Consider the following 20,361-nt stretch of genomic DNA (forward strand, 5'->3'; position numbering starts at 1 on the left):
AATGGTAAAATTAAGAATGTAAGATATATTATGCATAAAGGTATAGAAATTCTGGTATTAACGACATATCCAGATGATATTATTATAATAACTAAAACAGCACAGGAATGATAGAAGCTACACTTTGTGTAATTGATTATCTGAAAGGAATATATATGACACTAAATAAAGACAAAAGAAAATGAATGGGAGACACAGAAAAACTAGCAGGTATTCAATTTATAATGAAAGATTTTGCTGTCTAAGGCATACATTTTGGTAAAGAAGCGTATAAAACACAATAAGACACATTACTGAAGAAATTAAGAGAAATTTGTTTTTTATGAAAAACATAGACTGGCATACAAGAAAAAAATGAATTTCATATTTTCACTATTGATGGGTACAATAGCTTATTTGTCAATTGTGTTTATGATTCCAAAATGTATAAAAAACAACTGTTAGAAGTGATTTTTTTTCATTGAATTGGGGTTATAGATTAAATCCAGTTAAAAGGGAGGTGCTATATATGAATAAAGAGGAGAGAGGATTAAGCTTGTTAAATCCAGTGGTGTTTGCAGTATGCTTGAATTTGTACAAAGTACTGAAATAGATAAATGAGACTTTAGTAAAAAAAAGTCTTTAAATATAAGAAGAATTTTGGGAAATAAGAAATAAATGAATAAAACAAAGTTTTAATGAAAAAATAGAGAATTATTAAAAATAAAAAAATAAAAATGTAGAAAATACAAATTCATGAAATAGATGATAATCAAAAAACATGGTACAAAAACATAATGAGACATTACTGTATTAATCCATGGGAAAAACTTTCAGAGGAAAATATTAAAACAATAAAAGAAAAACAAATAAACTGTGCAGCAAAAAGTGGAATGTCAAGATTTTTTTTGAGACTATGAATAAAAAATACTAGTAAAAGGCAATATGCAACACAAAAAAGTGAAAGGACATGTTTATATTGTGGTCAAGAAGAAACCACTCAACATGTTTTTTTCTGAAATGTAAGGGAGTAAAAACTTGTGGGCAAATTATGTGATGAAAATGTCTTTGAAGATAGTAATGACATAAATATGGACATTATAAGAACGAAAATAAAGAATCAAAATAAGACTAGATAAAAAAAATTATGTAGTATTGGTAATACTGAATGAAAGAATAAATGAAATTATGTTTAATGGGAAATGGATATTGTCAACAGTATTAAGAATCATTAGATGGTTGTTATGGAAAAAAGAGCTGGAGTTTGATTTAAATAAGAATGTGTAAGTATAACAAGAATAAGGCATTCTTTTACATAAAACAGGACTGGGTATATAACTGCTTAATTCTGTAAATATGTAATATGTATATAAGTTATCATGTACCCTTTTTGATATTTACTGTGGGATCTTTCACATCCACTTGAATTACCACCAACTCAGGCAGATAGGGCCTACCACTTGAAAATTTAACACACACCATCAGCCCTGTTTCAGAGCTGAATGCCCACTACAGTTTGCACTTTCAGATATTTTCATATTCAACCAATGTATTGTCTCAAGGTTATTAAGTTGCAATAAGCAAAGAACTAAAATAATATTTGCTATGACTGATAAGAGAACCATAACATTACTGATAACGCTTACTCTGAATGGACTGCTACAAACAACAGGCCATGACCAGAACAGTCAGTAAGATGCTATTTCAAAAGAGTTGCAACAAGTTACTCTACCAGTGTTCAGCTGGAGACTTCTAAGCCAAGGGGGGAGCACAGGAAGAAAATGAATGAGTGATGCTAACAGGAATGGGGTGGGGCTAAATTACACAGGTCAGTGGTCATTTACTTGTGATCATACACTATCTGGGGACACTTTCATCCAAAAGACTACCTTAGCATGTAATCATTCTAGCAATTTTATTGACAATATCCACTCAAATGTCCCACTGTAATCAACAGGGATGGACATAGGTGTAATGGAGCTACAGACAAGGACTTCATGGGGCCCCTACCCAGCTGCCCACCGGTTACTTCCATGTATCACCCCACTACCTCCATGTATCACCCCCACTACCTCCTAGTTCTCCCTATCCTGGCCTCCCCACACCATCCAAACACATTACTTCTTTATTTTATTTCACATTCTCTCTTACCCTTCTTCCTTTTCCTCCATCCTTTAAACACACCCTAATCAGCCAATACTGCACTATAATAATTGCAAAATGAACTAAATAAGGCATATGAGGGCACTAGAATGCAGAAGGCAAAAGGTTCTAGATGCTATGATGTGCATTTTAAAGTTTTGCTTTCTAACCTTTTGATCCAATAACAGACTGAACAAAAATCATTAGTAAGGAAAGAAATGTGGTATTTTTTTTTCTTTCAAGGAAGAAATATTCTTGCCTAAAGATTAATGTTCAAAGCTGATAAAACAGCAGTTCCCAATAAACTGAGGAAACAAATGCTTGCAGAGATACAGAATTTGCTTCCCTAAGAATTCATATCCGGGAATAGTGCCTCCCTACCACCCATCAAAAAGAAAAAAAAAAAGAAAGTTATCTCCTGTGAACCTCTATGGCATTCAACTGTAATGAAAGTCAAAGAAAAATGGCCATAGTCATAAATTTCAAGTTGTTGTTTTCATATGTATATACACAGCAAGCCTCCATACCCTCTCCCAAAAGGTAGATATCAGTATGTATGTCTGATGATTGACTTTGACCAAAGTGAAAAAAAATCATCACAATAATATATTCCAACTTGTTGCTCCTAGACAATATACTGTCCCTAGACTCTCTATCGTAACCTTTTGTGCAAACCTCTGAGATATGACTGAGAGTTAAGTTAAATTACCTCATTATCTCCAGCCCCAACACTAGCTCCAGGGTCTTTCTGTGCAGACTTCTGAGCATGTACAGTTTTGGATTACATATGGCCAAGGTCAAAGACTAAAGATGAGGCCTCCCAATTAAGCCTGTATCAAAATCCTGTTATACAGCTGGAAGTCAAAAAACTTGGTGGGTTTCTGACGTCTAGGAAGGAGGCTTCCAAAAGCTCTGAAGGTTTAGGGGTTTTGTGAAACATTTTATACCTTATTTTTCAAAGAGAGTTACTTGTTAATTGTTTTTTTTTTTGTTACTGCTTGTCGGAAGAGTTATGTTTGTGCCCCAATACACAGTGTGTATCCACAGACAAAATTGCTGATATATGATATTATCACACATGCATATGCACACCTAAGATGTTCATGACAAGCCACATTTATCACAAGATATACACATCCATACACTCTCACACTGCATGCTTATCCGTAGGCAAAGTGAAGAATGCAAATTCAGCTATGGCACATCTTTAAGGAATGAACTCACAGCACCTGGATAAGGAGGACAATGCAGTCTCTGCACAAAAGGAAACCAGAGCCAAGAACATAACCAAAGAACTGAGTGCTGTTAGATAGCAGTACTACTTCTGCACCACTGTGACAATGATCAGCTTCTGCGTATCCTACCCAAACCACCAAAGATAGCAATGTACTGGGTACAATGCTGACACCTGACTGTGATGGAAAGGGAAAGAAACTAGATCCAACTGTGTCATGCTTACAGACACTGCAACCCCCCACCGCGTACACACACAAGTACACCAAACCAATGCAATGATTGTTTTACATTGATATCATAAAATACAGTATATTGTGTGACCCCACGTCTGCAAAGCCAGATCACTTGCTGTTGAACTCTAAATAATAGTATGGGTAAGTCACTTTTATGCACAGACGGCCTATGTACCCATCATTGTAGCCACATTATTGACTGCGCACAACTTATCTGTCTCACTGCGTTTAAAAATGGCCACATTACAGTACACCAAATCATTTCACAGAAACACACACTAGTTCTAAGACAAATTAATGACTGCTTAATTTCATCATGACAAGTTCAGACATTTTCATTCACAAACAGCCCCTATACCCAGCAATTACAGATATTTTGTGGGATATGTATATCTCAGACTGTGATAAAAAAGCAAGGTCACACTAATGTATTTCAACCTTGTTGAAGAAATGTATAGCCACATTATAGGATTCCAATTTGCTTGGCATAAAGAAACATTAGTCCTGCAAAGTCATCATAATGACTGTTTAACTTGAGCACATGACAGCACAGTCACTTTCATATACTGACAGCTCCAAGACCCAATAATTATAGTCACTCTGCTGACTTTGTATAGCACAGATGTCTGATTGTAATAAACTAAAATAATACAGCCACAATAATTTATGTCAAATTCACTACACACAAGCACACAAAACACACACATAATGTGCTAAGCCAATACAAGCACTTTACTGTGTACTAGACTATCACAAGAAAACCTAAGCAGACATGAGAAGAACAAGCAAAATCCCTGTAGCCAGTGACTGAAGGTCACAAATGAATCTGTGCAGGTTTGCATCCTGCATATATGTGTCAAAGAACCATTCTCCTTAACACAAAAGGAAAGAAAATGCTATGCATGCATCCAAAAACCTATTGTATGTGACACAATGCCACAGGCAGACACTTCATTTAAGTTTCTTATTTTTAAAAATATTTATTGAGTACAGCGGTAGCGTTGTTACCTCACAGCAGGAGGTTCTCCCATTCGATTCTCGGTGTGGCTTGGGAGTGCCTTCTGTGTGGAGTCTGCATGTCCTCCCAGTGGTTAGGTAGTGTTCAAAAGACATACGTGCATAAATGGGCGTGCCTTCGTTGAAGGTTGGGCGTCGAGCTGGCACCTCGGCGTTTCATAAAAATCTATTGCCAATCATTAGTGGACCGGTGTTCCGCTGTGGCGACCCCTTACCAGGAAAAAGCCGAAAGACAAACAACAACAACAACATTTTTAAAAATATTTATTAAACTATCACTTAAGACGTAGGTACACATACATCAATAGAAAAGAAAACAAATCATGTTAACGTTTTTCCATTTACACCCAATTAAACATGGCTTGGTTTCTTGTTTTACAACTTTCTTTCAGTCAGACATCAGACAGATCACTAAGTTCCTGCCTTCACTTAAACATTACATGTTCTCCTCCTGAACATTATTCTACATGCACTGTTTCCACAGACCTATCACTAAATACAATGTCCCATTTGGCATGTATCTAAAAAGTCACTTGCAACAGTTGGAATGCCCAGAAGGGTTTCTCAATAGAAACATTCAGGGCACGAATATGCTGTCCTACATCAACTGCCTAAAGGCTCAGTCTCTGTATTCAGTCTCCCCCAGGCTTCTGACAGGGGATCTTTGCCTGGCTTACAGGGCTTCCTCAGACCAACCCTGATGGATCTGTTGACAATTCACAAAACAAACAGCACCAGAAAAGCTTGATCCAGGGATTCAAACTTTGCTTGTGACACAAACAAAAAGTGCAGGAGAGACAGATATGTGTCCCAAAGATATCCTTGCACCATGGAACAGGCTAATCATCAATGTAAAACAGAGTTCATCCCTGACCCTCTTCAAATAAAATCTTGACAACTGGATGGGAAATCATAAATTTATCCACAGTCTGGCCTTCATGTCACTTATGGACAGCGGCTTTCAATAAGAAAAGTATTATCCTAACTAACACAATCCTCTAAAAATCCTTAGCTACATGCCCCTGATATGACACTTGGAACCCAAATGGTTTGGGATGTGTGCCTTATCCTGTAAGGACATTAGCATTGTTAGCCTAATAACAACCTATGAAACTATGAAGGAATCTTTTGCAAATTCCACTCAGAACAGAATGCACAGAATTCCCCTGGCTAACCGCCTTCAGCTGCAGACTTTTCTCTGAGACCAGTTACTAATGGAAAAAAACAAACCAATATCTTTGCAGATGAAACAAGTTTAGCATTTTTCATGGCTTTCATCATTTTTTATCCTTTGTCAAGTCTAATTGCTTACACAAAATAACTTAATTAAAGCTTAAGTCAAAGACATTAATCTAGACATCCACCCTTGTAAAAACAAGGGAAATTATCATCTTAATTCTACATGTAGTATAATCAGTGCACTTTTACACCTCATCCCCATGCCAGCAGACAAAGATTACAGCATTATATTAACATAAACTTGTTTCCGTTCAGCTTTTCCTTCTCTTTTTAAAATATAAAGTCTATATATTTCATAACAAGAAAAAGGCACTTCTTTACTTTAACATCTTTAACACATACAACAGTCAGTGAAAGCCCTCAAACAAAAACACAAACACCCCCCATACCCCTTAAAACCTATTAATTTCGTAATAACATGCAAAACTATGTAAATCTTCAAAAGTTGAAGTTTTACCTTCCTACAAAAGCTCTAAATTGATAGCCACACAAACAGACTAGAGTTAACCAAAAAGAAAGGTTAGTCATGCTAAGATGCATGGTACAGCCTGTGCTTTTCGTAAGTGCTGTCTGGTTTTGTTTTATCTTCATAGCTCTCCCAGCTGAGAAAACACTTGAATGCTTTCAGTAAACACTTTCTCCAAGCAATTTCTCTTTATCTTCTAGGGACATGCAAACCAGACACAAAACTGCTACGGATACATTGTTTGCCAGAAAAAAAAACTTATAATACTGAATATTCCTTTTCATGTACTTGCTTTCTATTAAAACATGTTGCTGGATAAAGTCAAGGGCTTAGCCCAGTTATTCCCCCATGCAACCCTGTGAAAAAGCACACTATTTTTTATTCTGTCATGCTCTCTTAACCAGACCTTTCCTTTTTTTTTTAACACTGCAGTGCCGACGTATCTTAAAACTGAACAAGGAAAAAGAGAGAAGGAAGAAACAGAGAAAACAAAAGCACCTGTTTATATCAGCATTCCTATTACATTTAAAAATAACTGAGAAAACATTACTTCATAGCTTACAAAGAAAGTCATGCACCATTAAAATAGTATCATTATGAAAAATAGTTTTACATACAGTCAACATTCTCCCTTCTCTTCCCCTTTTCCAAGTATTTTTCTGAAGATTAATGACATGAAGCAGGGCATACGTTTTAGAATCCCCAACAAATTTAAAAATGTCCAATATTTCCAAATCCTCTTGTTCTGCCATGTTTCACATGTATAATTATTGTTTTGTAATCCCACATTTGTCAATTTCCAAGTTAATGATTTTATTCCCCGAACATTAATAATATGAAGCAGGGCATATGCTTTAAAGCCATACAAGTTTAACAAAGTCCAAGGAAGTCCCATATTTTCAAAATTTCTCATTCTGTCATGCTTCACAAATATAATTATTGCTTTATCTCCCCACATTTGTCAATTTCCAAGTTACTAACTTTATTCCTGCTCATCACAATCTCCCAAATCCTGTGTCTGTTTTATTTCCAATGTATTCTTGATTCTTCTAATTATCACTAAAGTTTTCTTCCTTCTCTCAGGCATTTTCTTATTGAAACAGTGGAAAAGATTTCATGGGCTCAGTCTATCTGTAGTCCTTATCACCAGAATGACATGAAGCAGAAACTCCTTCTGTTTCACAGCTCACGCTTTGTTTGGCAAAAGTCTGTATTTCCTCTTTAGCATGTACTTCATCAAAAAATTATTCTCTCTCTCCAGGGAAAATATTTTGAAGATGGCTGGGTGCAGCAGTTTGAATCTCATGCTTGCTTGTTGACAATCCCTAAACAATGGTATGATGATGTGAAGTATTGCCATCTGTGTCGGGGAGAACAGGGCTGTGCATGTGCAACATATGCCAGCATAGTTAGCTGGAATTTTGTAAATAATTTTGTGTCATTTGACTATTACAATGACTTGCACAGATGATTTTGTTAAAAATGTATCAACAATATTATTATAACTGATTAAATATTTAAGTTTACACAAAGAATTCTGGAAGGTAAGAGTAGAAGTTTTTGAAATCCGTAGATCAGAGTGTATGTGCTGTATCTTTAAGAAGCATATCAAGGACTGAACATGCAAATATAAATACCAGGTATGTACTATTTCCAGTGTGCCATTTTGAGAGTGCAGCCAGAGAGTGAGCATGTATGACTGCAGTAGTTAGTTTGTATACAAGTTACTTAAGCTAAGGTCAGCAAGCTTCTATTGTGATGTGTTTGTATATAATAAAGCTGCTTGATCAGAACCAACAAAGACTCTTCTATTGTGTCCAAAGTAGGACAGCGACATGGTGTCAGAACTGGGATTGCAGAGAATAATATTCGGAGCCATGAGGTGCAGAGATAACAGTGAAGGTAAACTAAGAGAAACAAGCACGAAAAAGAGCCAGCAAAGAATCAAAGGTAATGAGAATTCACACAAACTGCTTATTTTATAAAAAAGATAAAATGGAGTATTACAAGGGCACAAACCGCAGTATTAAACAAGCGGGAAGAACAAAAGTTTTATTAACTAAGCAAAATGTTTAAAATTAAGATATTTGATAAAATGGCTATCAGAAAAGCAAAACGAGTTTGTTTAAAGCAAAACAAGTGTGTTTGAGGCAAAAAGGGCATGTTTAGAGTAAAACGAACACAAGAAAAATGCAATGGGCATGAAAAAAGATTAAATGAGCAAAACAAATATAATAAGGGCAAAAAGGGCACATTAAGTGTAAATAAAGCAAGGCAACTGCCTGTTTTTTGGCAAAGTGCTGTGTTTTGGCTTAACTACGACTTCATATTGTATGAAGAGCATACCTAGAGTTATTCGAAGTATCTCAAAGTATGTAAAAGTGCTTACAGTGTGTGCTTATTGCTGTGCATGTATTCTGAAGAGTTATTTGTGTATAAAGTGCAACTATTTCGTGAAGTACAGTCAAAGTATAGCCATTTCAAAATGTTTCTTGTGCTGGGTGTGTCTATTCGCAAAGTGCCACCATTACAGAGTATTTCTTGCACTATAAAGAATTGCCTAGCAAGGTGCTGCCATTTTGAGGAAATTTCAGTGTTCTGTGTACAGTTTATTCGCAAAATGCAATCACTTTGAAATGTTACTGACTCTGAGCTTCTTCTGTCCAGTTTGTTCACATCTTGCAGTTATTTGAAATGTTTCTTACACTGATAAGAGATGATTTCTCGCGAAGTATTACAGTGCCCGAGGGACTTATTTTGCAAAGTTCAGTTATACAGAGGCTTGTTGTGCTAGTGGGCGAAGTCACAGATACTGGCATAAATTTCTGGCATATGGTATATGTATGTGTTCCTGCTTATTTGCAAAACCCTTCAGTGGTATGTATTAATATGGTAGATGGATTTTGATAGCCCTTACCACTTGTATTTGATCAGAATACTGCAGAGAATTGGAGAATATTTGAGCAAGAGTATGATATCTTTATGCAAGCAACTTATCCAGATAAAGATGCATGCACCAGGGCATTTATTTTGCATGCGCCAGGGCCACTGAAAGAGAGTGTTCATTTGAGTATGCATGAGCAGTATATGAGGGAGAAGGTGAAAATTATCATATTGTTGTACAGTTGAATCAAGGGAAGACTCAGAGTGTTTGAAGTACAAGTTCAGAGAAATGTGTAACCCCCAGACAAACATTACATTAGAGAGGCATTTGTTCTACACGAGAGATCAGAAACCAGGGGAAACTTATGCAGCTTATATAGCTGGCCTGAGAAACAAAGCTAAAAATGTGTCAATTTGATGACTTAAAAGATGATTTAATAAAGGACAGGGTCATGTGTGGAATTAATAGTGCTGCTGTAAGAAAGATTTTCCTTTGACAGTGATTTAATATTGAGTAAAGCCATTGAGATTTGTCAAATCCATCAAGTTATAGAAAAACACACAAGTATGCTTGCAAGTGACAAGAGCATGGTTTCAGCAGGCTCCAGAGCAAATGTAGATAGCATGGAACATGTGGCAAACAGAAGCAGGCCTAAGCACATGGCAATCACAGCCCTGCTGGCTCACCAGGGAAAGCACTTAGTTTTCCAGCAAGCTATAAGACAAATTCAGTTAAAGGAGCGTGCTCTGTACAGTACAAGGGTGAATCAGCAAAATGCTCAGTGCAGTACAAACGTGAATTAGCAAAATCCAAGTTCAGATTTATTGTTAACTGTCACAATTGTGGTGCCAGTCATGAGTCTAGAAGAGAGAAATGCTTAGCATTTGGTCAGCAATGTCAGAAGTGTAAAAAATGTAACCACTTTCAAAAGTTTTGCAAATCAAGTAAACCCCACACAGTTGTAAAGAAAGGTCACATGAAAAAGCAAGTTGATCAAGTAGAGCTGCAGCAGTCAACTTTTTATGTAGATGGTGTACCAGTAATTGCTGAGAGAGTTGAAGTGAATTTATTGGTAAAGAATGAAGTGTTTTGTACAGTCCGGTACAATGGTAAATCCACAGAGCTTAAAGTAGACACTGGTTCAAAGTGTAATGTTATATCAGTGGACACATTTACTGAAGTGAGAATTACTGAGCAACTCCATGTGGCCAGTAGTGCAAAATGTGTTGCTTATGTAGGTGAAGAAATTCAAACCAAAGGCTCAGTGATGCTTTCATGTTATTTGGCTAAGAACTGTTACAGCTTGTTATTCTATGTAGTCCGAAAACCAGTACAGTCATTATGGGGTCTCAAAGACAGTTTGAGAATGAATCTGCCTTCTTTTACTAAAGAAGTTCATCATATAAGTGCATATCCTAGTTCCAATTTTTCTGAAGCCATTTCCTCAGAGTATACTGATGTTTTCGATGACAAGTTGGGCAAACTTCCAGTTGTGTACTCCATGAATTTAGACCCAGAGATCACTGCAGTAGTTAGACCAGCAAGAAAGATTCCAATAGCTATGCAAGATAAAGTCAAAGCTCAGTTGGATAAAATGGTGCAGCAAGGTGTAATTTATCCAGTTACAGAACCAACTGAATGGGTGTCATCTATGGTAGCAGCTCACAAAAAAGGCAAAGATGACATCAGACTATGTACTGATCCAAGAGATCTGAACAAAGCATTGAAGAGACCGCATTGTCCAATGCTCACAGCTGAAGAGTTCACAGCCCTAATAACGAATGCCACTGTTTTTTCTGTCTTTGATGCCAAAAGTTCATTTGGATAAGTGATGCTTGATCACAAATCCTCATTCCTAACCACATTTTGTACCCTGTTTGGCAGATACAGATTCCTAAGGATGCCATTTGGAATAAATTCTGCAAGTGAAGTTTTCCAGAGTGCAATGGAGCAAATTTGTTTGGGTTATCCTTATGCCATAACAGTAGATGATTTATTGATTGGAGGCAATGGTGAAGCATAGCATGACAGAAACCTAAGCAGAGTTCTGGACAGAGCATGTGAAGTAATCTTGAAGCTCAATCCTCTGAAGTGCAAATTCAGACTACCAGAAGTTACATATGCAGGTCATTTATTTATCAGTACTGGCTTGAGACCAGACCTGACCAAGCAAGCAGCTATTTTTGAGATGTCAGCAGCAGATAATATTCAAGCTCTACAGCTTTTCCTAGGCATGGTCAACTATTTAGGTACGTTTATACCAGACTTCAGTGAGTTGGACAGCACCTTTAAGAGAGATGACATGCAAAAAATGTTACATGGTCATGGTTAGAACATCATCAGAAGGCATCTGAAGACCTTAAGCAGAAAATTGCAACACCACCTACATTAAGATACTATGATGTAAATAAACCAGTTACTCTTTCCTGTGATGCTTCAAAATATGGTCTTGGTGCAGTTATTCTTCAAGGGGGCAGACTAGTAGCCTATGCATCTAGAACACTTACCCGAACTGAGATGCAATATGCTCAAATTGGGAAAGAATTTTTGGCAATAGTATTTGCATGTTCCAAGTTTCATGATTATATCTATGGTCGTGCTATTCAGCCTGAAACTGGTCACCAACCTCTAGTTACTATTTCAAAGAAACCTATACATTCATCTCCAGCAAGATTACAAAGTATGGTGTTCAAATTGCAAAAGTACAACTTCAAAATGGTCTATACGAAAGGCAAACTACTTTATCTGTCTGATACCTTATCCAGATCGCCCAGAAATACAATGGAACAGCTTGATGCAGAGAATTTTGACTTTGACGTGATGGCAATATGTAATGTCTCAACCACTTGACTTGATGTGCTGAGAGATCGCACAAAGACTGATCCAATTTTGCAGAAGTTTAATCACTACATTAATGTTGGATGGCTGTTAAAGCAATCTAGTGTACCACCTGAAGTGCAACCAAATTTTCCTTACAGAGATGAAATGTTGATGGAAGTCGGCATTATTTCCAAAGGTCCTAAAATTGTTGTTCCTGCTTCCTTACAACAAGAATATATCATGATTGTGCATCATGGTCACACAGGTTCCGGATCCACTAAGAGAAGAATGAGAGAATTAGTATTTTGGCCTTAACTAGTGAAAGACATTGATAAAGTAGTTTTTTTTGTTCAGTATGCAATAGTACTAAATTGCATTTGCAAAAAGAACCACTTCAGCTAAGTCATGCTCCTGAACTACCTTGGTCAACAGCAGCCACTGATATCTTTGAGTGGAACAATCAACACTACTTAGTATCAGTAGACTCTTACTTGAATTGGTTTGAGATTGACTTACTACCTAACTTGACATCCACTACTGTTATTACTAAGCTGAAACGACATTTCTCAGTCCATGGTAGTCAACACAAAGTTGTTTCTGACAATGGTACTCAACTTACTAGTCAGTTATTTCAAAATTTGCAAGAGAATGGGCCTTTGTACATGTTAGTAGCAGACCTGAATATCCACAGTCAAATGGGCTAGCTGAACGTGCAGTGCAGAGTGCAAAGCAATTATTTGAAAGGTCAAATCATGACAATACTGATGTCTTTTTAAATTTACTTAATCTCAGAAACATACCCCATGATGATATACTTGGCTCATCTGTTCAAAGAGTTCTATCCAGGCAAACCAGAATGAAATTTCCAATTAGTTCCAGTTTATTGAGGCCTAAAGCTAAAAACAACAGAACCATCAAGGGTCAATTATTCAAGAAGAGTTCTATCCAGAAGTCCAGTTATGATAAATAGAGCAGATTTCTTTGTCCATTGAGGGAAGGAGAGACAGTGGGGATACAAACGGCAAAAGGTTTTGACTGGATTGGTCAAGTTACAGGTATATGTGCCGAGCTGAGATCCTACCTTGTAGAATCTGAGGGTGTGGAGTACAGGAGAAATCTCAGACACCTTCTTCCTGTACCAGAATCATCATTGCAGCATTATTCCTGTGATACAGACTCTAGATCTCAGAGTGAACCAAACATTGTTCCCATCCCAGAGTGTGCTTCAACCTCTACTTCTATTCCTGAAGATGTTCCAAATACTCCAAGGTTGAACATTCTGTAGAGACAGCTCCAGTTGCTAAATCGAATTCCCAGTTTTATGTCACATGACATGGTTGAATTTCCAGGCCCAGTGTAAAATACACAGCAACATGGACGTAACTGTATATATGTACCTAGTCTTGTATAATTGCATGACAAAGTACTACTTGTATTATCTGCATGCCAAATACATTCATAACATTGCATGATCTATTTCTCAAAGAGGGAGGATGTAGATGTGTATGTCCTCTATCTTTAAGAAGCATATCAAGGACTGAACGTGCACATAATAATACAGGGCACTTGCTATTTCCAGTGCCATTTTTTGAGTGCAGCCACACAGTGAGCATGTATGATTGCAGGAGCTAGTCTGTATATAAGTTACTTAGGTTAAAGTCAGTAAGCTTCTATTGTGATGTGTTTGTATATAATAAAGCAGCTTGAACAGAACCCACGAAGACTCTTCTCTTGTATCCAAAGTAGGACAGCAACAAAATTGTTCTATAGCTTTCCGATACTGCAATAGACCTTAGGAAAGCTTGTGTGTGTGTATGGTACCAGAGTCTGGTGATCAAATATGATCTCACTCTATAACCAGCACTGACAGGATAGAACTCTCACAGCAGTTTTTGTTTTCTTTTTTTTTTCTTTGGAACCTGATATAAAAGATCTATGTCTGTTTGTTCAGTTCAGTGTATGTTTTGATGCTCATCACACCTTGCCTTGCAGAAGTAAACATTTCAGCATCTAATCTTGCCTTGCTGTATTAATTAAGTTAGCTAGAGAACAATTATTCTCTAGACAGTCAGGAAATACAGTGAGATTAGTTAAGTATTATTTTTCTGCATCTGTTTGAATCTGTCCAACTGTGTTATTTTTATTTCAACTGTGATTGAAACTCTGGTGTTTATTGTACTTAGATATTTAGTAGTCTCATGTTTTCTATTTTATTAATTATTAAATATTTTTATACCTTTCATTGTGGCTGGTCTTTTAGAGAATATTTTTAGTATTTTGAAAGTACTTGTGCTTATTTTAGTGACCCTGCAGCTACTCTGAAAAGCCTTGCTGCTTTGGTTACACTCTAACATTTACATTAGATACCCTTGTAAGAACTTGAGAGTAGCTGACTGGTGGGAGAGTGGTTCTCTTACAGTCTGGGCAGAAGAGGTACAGCTAGTAAATCTGTACCAGCCCTTCCCAGGAGTGTGTGTGTATGAAAATCAAATACTCAGGTGTGGGTGTGTCAGCTACTTGGAACTGGGACACAGTGCTCCAAAGTGAGTCTTGTTTGGGATCTGGAGAGACAGAGAGTCCAGTCCTAGGTCTGGAGCATGTCCCCTGCATGCTCTTGGGGGAAATTATGCTTGACAGCTGCATCTGAAAATACTGTCTAAATTCATTCCTGTTTTTAGTGACCGTCTCCTCACTGATGTCAGTGGTGCAGACTGAGGCTCCCCGATTACTGGCCCGGGGAAGAGAGGCCATCACAAATGGAATATATTTGCCCTCTTTTGCCTGGTGTACAATGAGTAGTCATTCTGCTGTCTTCCCCTTTTAGTACTTTGTCCTTCTGCCACAGTTTTATCAGAATCAACTCCTGCCGATAAAACTGCATCTTTACTATTAAATGTCTAGGTTGTTTTTCCTGTAACCAGATTTAGAGCAAACACATGATGTGCCCTTCCAATTAACAATTCCTGTTGTGGAATACCAGTCCAGTTGCTTATTTGTGCTTTTAAAAAATTAACTCAGTCTCTTCCTTCCAGCATCTCTGGCACAGCAAAAATCTCAGGTTTTCCCTACATGCTCTGTCCTCCAGTTCTATTATTTTTTGAAACGTCTTCTTGTGCAGTCTCATATTCAGCCAGACTTTTCCTCATTTCAACCTCTAGGTTTTGCAGTTCTGTGACCTTATCCGAATACCTGTTTAAAGCTTCCTCCATTTTCCAGCTTTTTATTATTTGTGTTGATATACTCCATCAGTGTTTCATTTATTTTAACCAGATCTGCGTGCAGCTGCTTTATATTTTCCTCTAGGTTACTGGAAGTCATGCCTGCAACTTGCACTGCTTTTTGGTAAATTGCTGCAGTATTTCTCCCAGTCTGTGTTTTTTGTTTTGCAGCTGATTTTACTCCATGTCTTTTATATTTCTTTTTTTTCCTGGCATCCAGACAGTGGATTTACTTAGCCAGTTATTGAAATTTACCTAGAAATCTAGGTCCACTGGATTTCTCTGCTAAGTTTCCGCTTTCATACTGGGAAAGCCAGACATAAGCGGTTACTAAATGTGCAGCCATCTTGGAAGTCCAGAAAGCATCATATTCTTGCCAGATTATCATTCCCACCTTTGATGTATAACAGCTTTTTTGTTGTTGTTGTTAAATATGTAGTTTCAGCTTTTGTATTATATGCATGCACTGTTTGGCATGTTTGCATTAAAATACTTGATCTTCCAAGAAAAATACTCTGAAGACAGCTGGATACAGCAGCTTGAATCTCATACCTACCTCTCGGCATTTCCTTATTGCTGGAATAAATTTGCTTCTCTTCTGCTTGGTGTAGAGTGAATATTTTTTTTCCATAAGCACTTAACTGTCTCAAATTTTTAATACTTTTACATTCTGCAACAGTTTTGGCAGAATCAACTCTATCTGCTGCAATGACTGTATCTTTACTAATACAGGTCTTGACTGCTTTTTCATGGCTAGGTTTGGAGCATACATTCAATGTGCCCTTTCAATAAACAAATCCTCCTGTGGAACACCAGTCTGGTTGCTTATTTGTGCGTTCATAAAATTAATACAGTATGTTCCTTCCAGTTTCTCTGGGACAGCAGAAAACCACTCTTTCTTCTAACTCTGTTTTTAACAGTTCTTGAGTAGCCTCATACTTAGCCAGCGTTTTCTTCATTTCAACCTCTGCTTTTGCAGTTTTGTCAATTCATCTGAATAGCTTGTTAAACCTTCTTCTATTTTCCAGCCTTTTTTTATTTGAGTTGATATATTCCTTCAGTGTTTCATTTATTTTAATCACTTCTGTGTACGTCTGATTTATTTTTTTCTCTAAATTACTGAAAGCCATCTCTTGAGGCAAAGCTGAGGTTTGAACTGCTTTACAGCTGTAGGATTATTCAGTGTTTTCTCTTCATCTTTTCTGGCCGTTTTCTTTTAGCTTTTGGAGTTTCCAAATTTCTTCTTTGCTGGTTTACAGGCAGTATAAGTCTATAACTGAATTTTGTCTAAATTTACAACTTCACTGTTTTTTTCTCTCAGTTTAGTTTCTGTTCTCACACTGGAAGAGCTGAAATTAGCTGTTGGTCAGTATGCAGCCATCTTGGAAGTCCTTCGCTTGAGTTTCTGGATAGAGCTTCTACTGTATCTTTTAAGATGGATGATGCCTGTACAGGCAAGATCTGCAGCTTCTCTACTGAGGAGGTAAGCCTTGATAATAGCTTACCGAAAGTCTAGGTTATGGCCAAGTTTCTAGGATGAAACACTCAAGTGTCCTGTTATATGGAAGGAAAACTATCCATTGCCCAATTCTTCCTAGAACAGTTTGTAGTAGTCTCGCAGACTGTTAAAAATTCTGCCTTTCATTAGAGGGGAGACGATTGCCCTCTTTTTCTAATGGAGGTGAGAATTACTTTTTAGACTACACTGCTTGACAAACAGAAAAATGTTTACAATGAGTTGCTGGATGAGCAGCTTATTGGCTATGATGGTACTGCTGAGTGTTGGTGCCATCTGTGCAGAGAAACCTTTTAGCTGTGGGGTGTTGGGCTTTTTGAGAATGACAAAACTCAAGAACAGACTGCATTTGTTGACTCGACCTTTTATACTGATGACTGATTTCCTGATATCAAGCATACCAACCATTTTGTCCCACAACCCCATATGTCCCAACAAAAGTAGTTAGTGGCTAGGTAAAGCATTTGTGCAAGAAGAACTATGCTCTACTTCCAGTGGGGAGACTGTCCCCATACCTTTGATCTCTCAATATACCACCTTTAAGGTTGCACCAACTCAAAAAAAAGGGAAATATAAACATTTCATTTTCTCTAAGTTGATCCAGAAAGCATAATTACAGTTCATGGGTGTGGGTAAAGAGCATCCATACTGAGGATGCAGACCCTGCAGGAATTCAAATATATTCTGTCATCTTCCAGGTGGTGGTAAAGCGGACCAATTTTGGTGTATTTGTTCTTTCAGCTCTACCAAGATTTATTATACTTCTGAGCCAAAATGTTGAGCATCAGTAGAGTTTGGGTGGATTTAACACAGACCTTCTGAAGTGCTGCGTGAATACCTGATACTTAGCTAAATGTACCCTACAGTACAACCCCAACAGCTAAAGTTTTACCTCAGACATCAGTTAGTTTATATAAAAATCTAAGGATGGCAGCACTGGTGGGAAGAGAGGATATAAACTATACAATTTAGCTCTGGTTTAACAAACTTAAAGTTACTCAAGAATTGGTCCCATCTCTTTAATCTGTCTGAAAAAAGGGTAACCTACATGCCCCACGGACACCACTGATGGATGAAAATATATCTGAGAACAATATTCGGTCTTGTTGGATTTTTTGCCTGAAAAAAAGATCACTGAAGTGTTTATGGGTTTCTGCTGTATCCTGATATTCTATGGATTCAGGGTAAACTACAGACATCTTCTATAACAGAAAGGGCAACCCAGCACGCCAATAATTTTTAATCTGTTTTATGAAGAATGGAAGACATATTCCTGGCATGTGTCAAGTTTGTTTAAGCATTTCCTTCATTAACATGAAGGAGCCAACCTAAACTGGCACTCAGGACAATATAAACATTCTAGCAACCTGGCCAAGGTCTGATCCTGGACAAAATCTTTAAAGTCTACAGCCTCATGTCTTATTTATCAGTCTGTGGACTGTCTCAAGACTCTTTTTTTAACTACAGTCTAGCCACAGGTGGGCAATGGCTTTAGGGACAAATACTTCAGAATATATTTTGAAAGTGAGGATTCTCAGAAGAAACAGAAAACTGACAGCCACACAAAAACCCCTGATGGAACTAAAGCAAAAGAAAAGGGGCATGTTAATACTGTACTTCCTATTTTTTTCATCTCTACCTCATCCAGTACAAATCTCAAGGGTCTTCATCAATGGAGGATGTGACAAATTCAGAACAGACAGGATGTCTGTCTCCGGTCTTGTATCTTGTTTCATAGTCTTGCATCTAGACAATGACTTAGATAATCGTCAGTAAGCAAGGTGACTTTAATTCAATGGAAGGCAGAAGGTTTCCTGACAAAGCCATTATCTCCATCTTTGATCTCAAAGCAAATAATGGTCAGTCTCCTGCTGAAGGATAACTTGACAGAAAGCTAATGGCTGAAAGAAAGAATTAGTGCTTATAGCAAAAAAGTGTGTCTGAAGTTAGTTCATGTGAACAGTCAAGTGGATTTTTTTTTAGATCTCCTGCTACCTGGCTAAAAGCAGTGGGGACAGGACCAATACTTGCACCTTATAAAAAGTTACAGCCTAATAATATTCAGCAGCCTCTACCAACAAATGAAAGAAAAAAAACTACTATGAAGAAGAATCAAAAATCAAAGGGGAACAGTGTTTTTCCTGAGAAACATGGCTCTACCCATTTGTTCCTATAGCTGGAGCCTCCAACAATGTTTTTATGTTCCTTTTACTTCTCTGAAGAAGACAACACAAAGTGGTGCTTTTTTTTTTCTTCAAAAGACTCCCTCAGGGTTTTGCCCCTATAAGCCACAGTTCTCGTGCTTTAAGGGGCTTGTATTTTTTTTCCAGAACAAAGGACTGTGGGCTAAACCCAAGCAGAAAAGAAAGACCGGTTTATTTACTTTTTTTGAATACATTTGTAAGTTCCAAATTCTGCTTTTGATTCCATATGTGGCAGAACAAAAAAACATAGCTGTGAAAAAGTACACATGATACTCTAGTTAACATCTTCTGTCATGGAAGAATTGTCTGAAGCAGCCTTTGCCAGATGGGAAGCTCTCGCACTGAGATATTCAAGTTAATTACATTCTGGTTAGGCTAATCCAAAGAACAATGAACATGTAGGAGTCAATGTACTACATAAAATTCTGACCTCCGTAAAATATCCATAGCAGCAAAGTAAGTTAATGCATTTCACAGCACTAATTTATTTTACTTAACATTTGTTAACTGGGTAAGTGAACTAGTACAGCAACCCTTTGTAGCCACAACCTGGGCAAGATAGTGAAATCTAATGAACATAAATGTACTTATTAGGCATCATACCTCTAAGTATATTCAAGCATGTGCAACAGGATATTTATGTCGTATTTGCACAGAATACAAAGTAAGTAAGGTGTCAGATGCTTAGTATAGTTTGAAAAGAAAAAGTATGCAGAACATACACAGAAGCAAGGAAAATCCCCCTATCCCCCCTTAACTTTCTTCACCTTTCCCATCTGTCTCCCTCTTTGTTTTGTTTATATACATAGCAAACAATATATATATATATATATATATATATATATATATATATATATATATATATATAGACATTAACAGTCTTTACATTATATGTCATAGGTGAAGGAAGAATATGTACTAAATAGTGAAGCTTCATGGAGTCAGAAATGGGGTTAAACCGTGCCTCTTACACAGTTACAGTTACATTTGTTTTCTTTCATTAGATGGAAGGAACTGACTGTCTGAATGTTAAACATCCAGTTTGTTTGATGTCTTCAGGTAATGAGCAACAATCAGGGCCTTACTTAGAGAATGATCTTTCACAAGTGGCAAGATTGAAAGGAGGTCTAGTCAGCTGAAGAAAGCTGGAGGTCCAGAGGGGGGACATTTGAAAGGCAAATTGTTAAAGAGGAGGAGGACATAATTCTGATGGAGGAGTTTTTTTTAAGTGCGTTAATGATCAAAATGGCCCTAGACTCCAAACACCTTTGAAGCAAAAAAAAAAAAAAAAAAAAAAAGCAAACATTTTAAGATGAGCTTACTCTTAAGAGTCTGAGATAGGTCAGCATACCGTGGTTTTAGTTTAGTGCTTCAGCTCCAGATGTTATAAGCATCAGTCTGACATGC

At 37.2% G+C, this 20,361-nt stretch overlaps 1 protein-coding gene across 1 annotated transcript in view; it reads right to left on the reverse strand.

Moving 5' to 3' along the window:
• Positions 1-20,361, reverse strand: part of CROCC (ciliary rootlet coiled-coil, rootletin) — a 2,018,646-nt gene that overhangs the window by 447,291 nt on the left and 1,550,994 nt on the right. The window lies entirely within an intron of this gene.

This window comes from Protopterus annectens, chromosome 2.part0 (genome assembly GCF_019279795.1).
Source record: "Protopterus annectens isolate FY-2018-M chromosome 2.part0, PAN1.0, whole genome shotgun sequence".
NCBI lineage: Eukaryota > Metazoa > Chordata > Ceratodontiformes > Protopteridae > Protopterus > Protopterus annectens.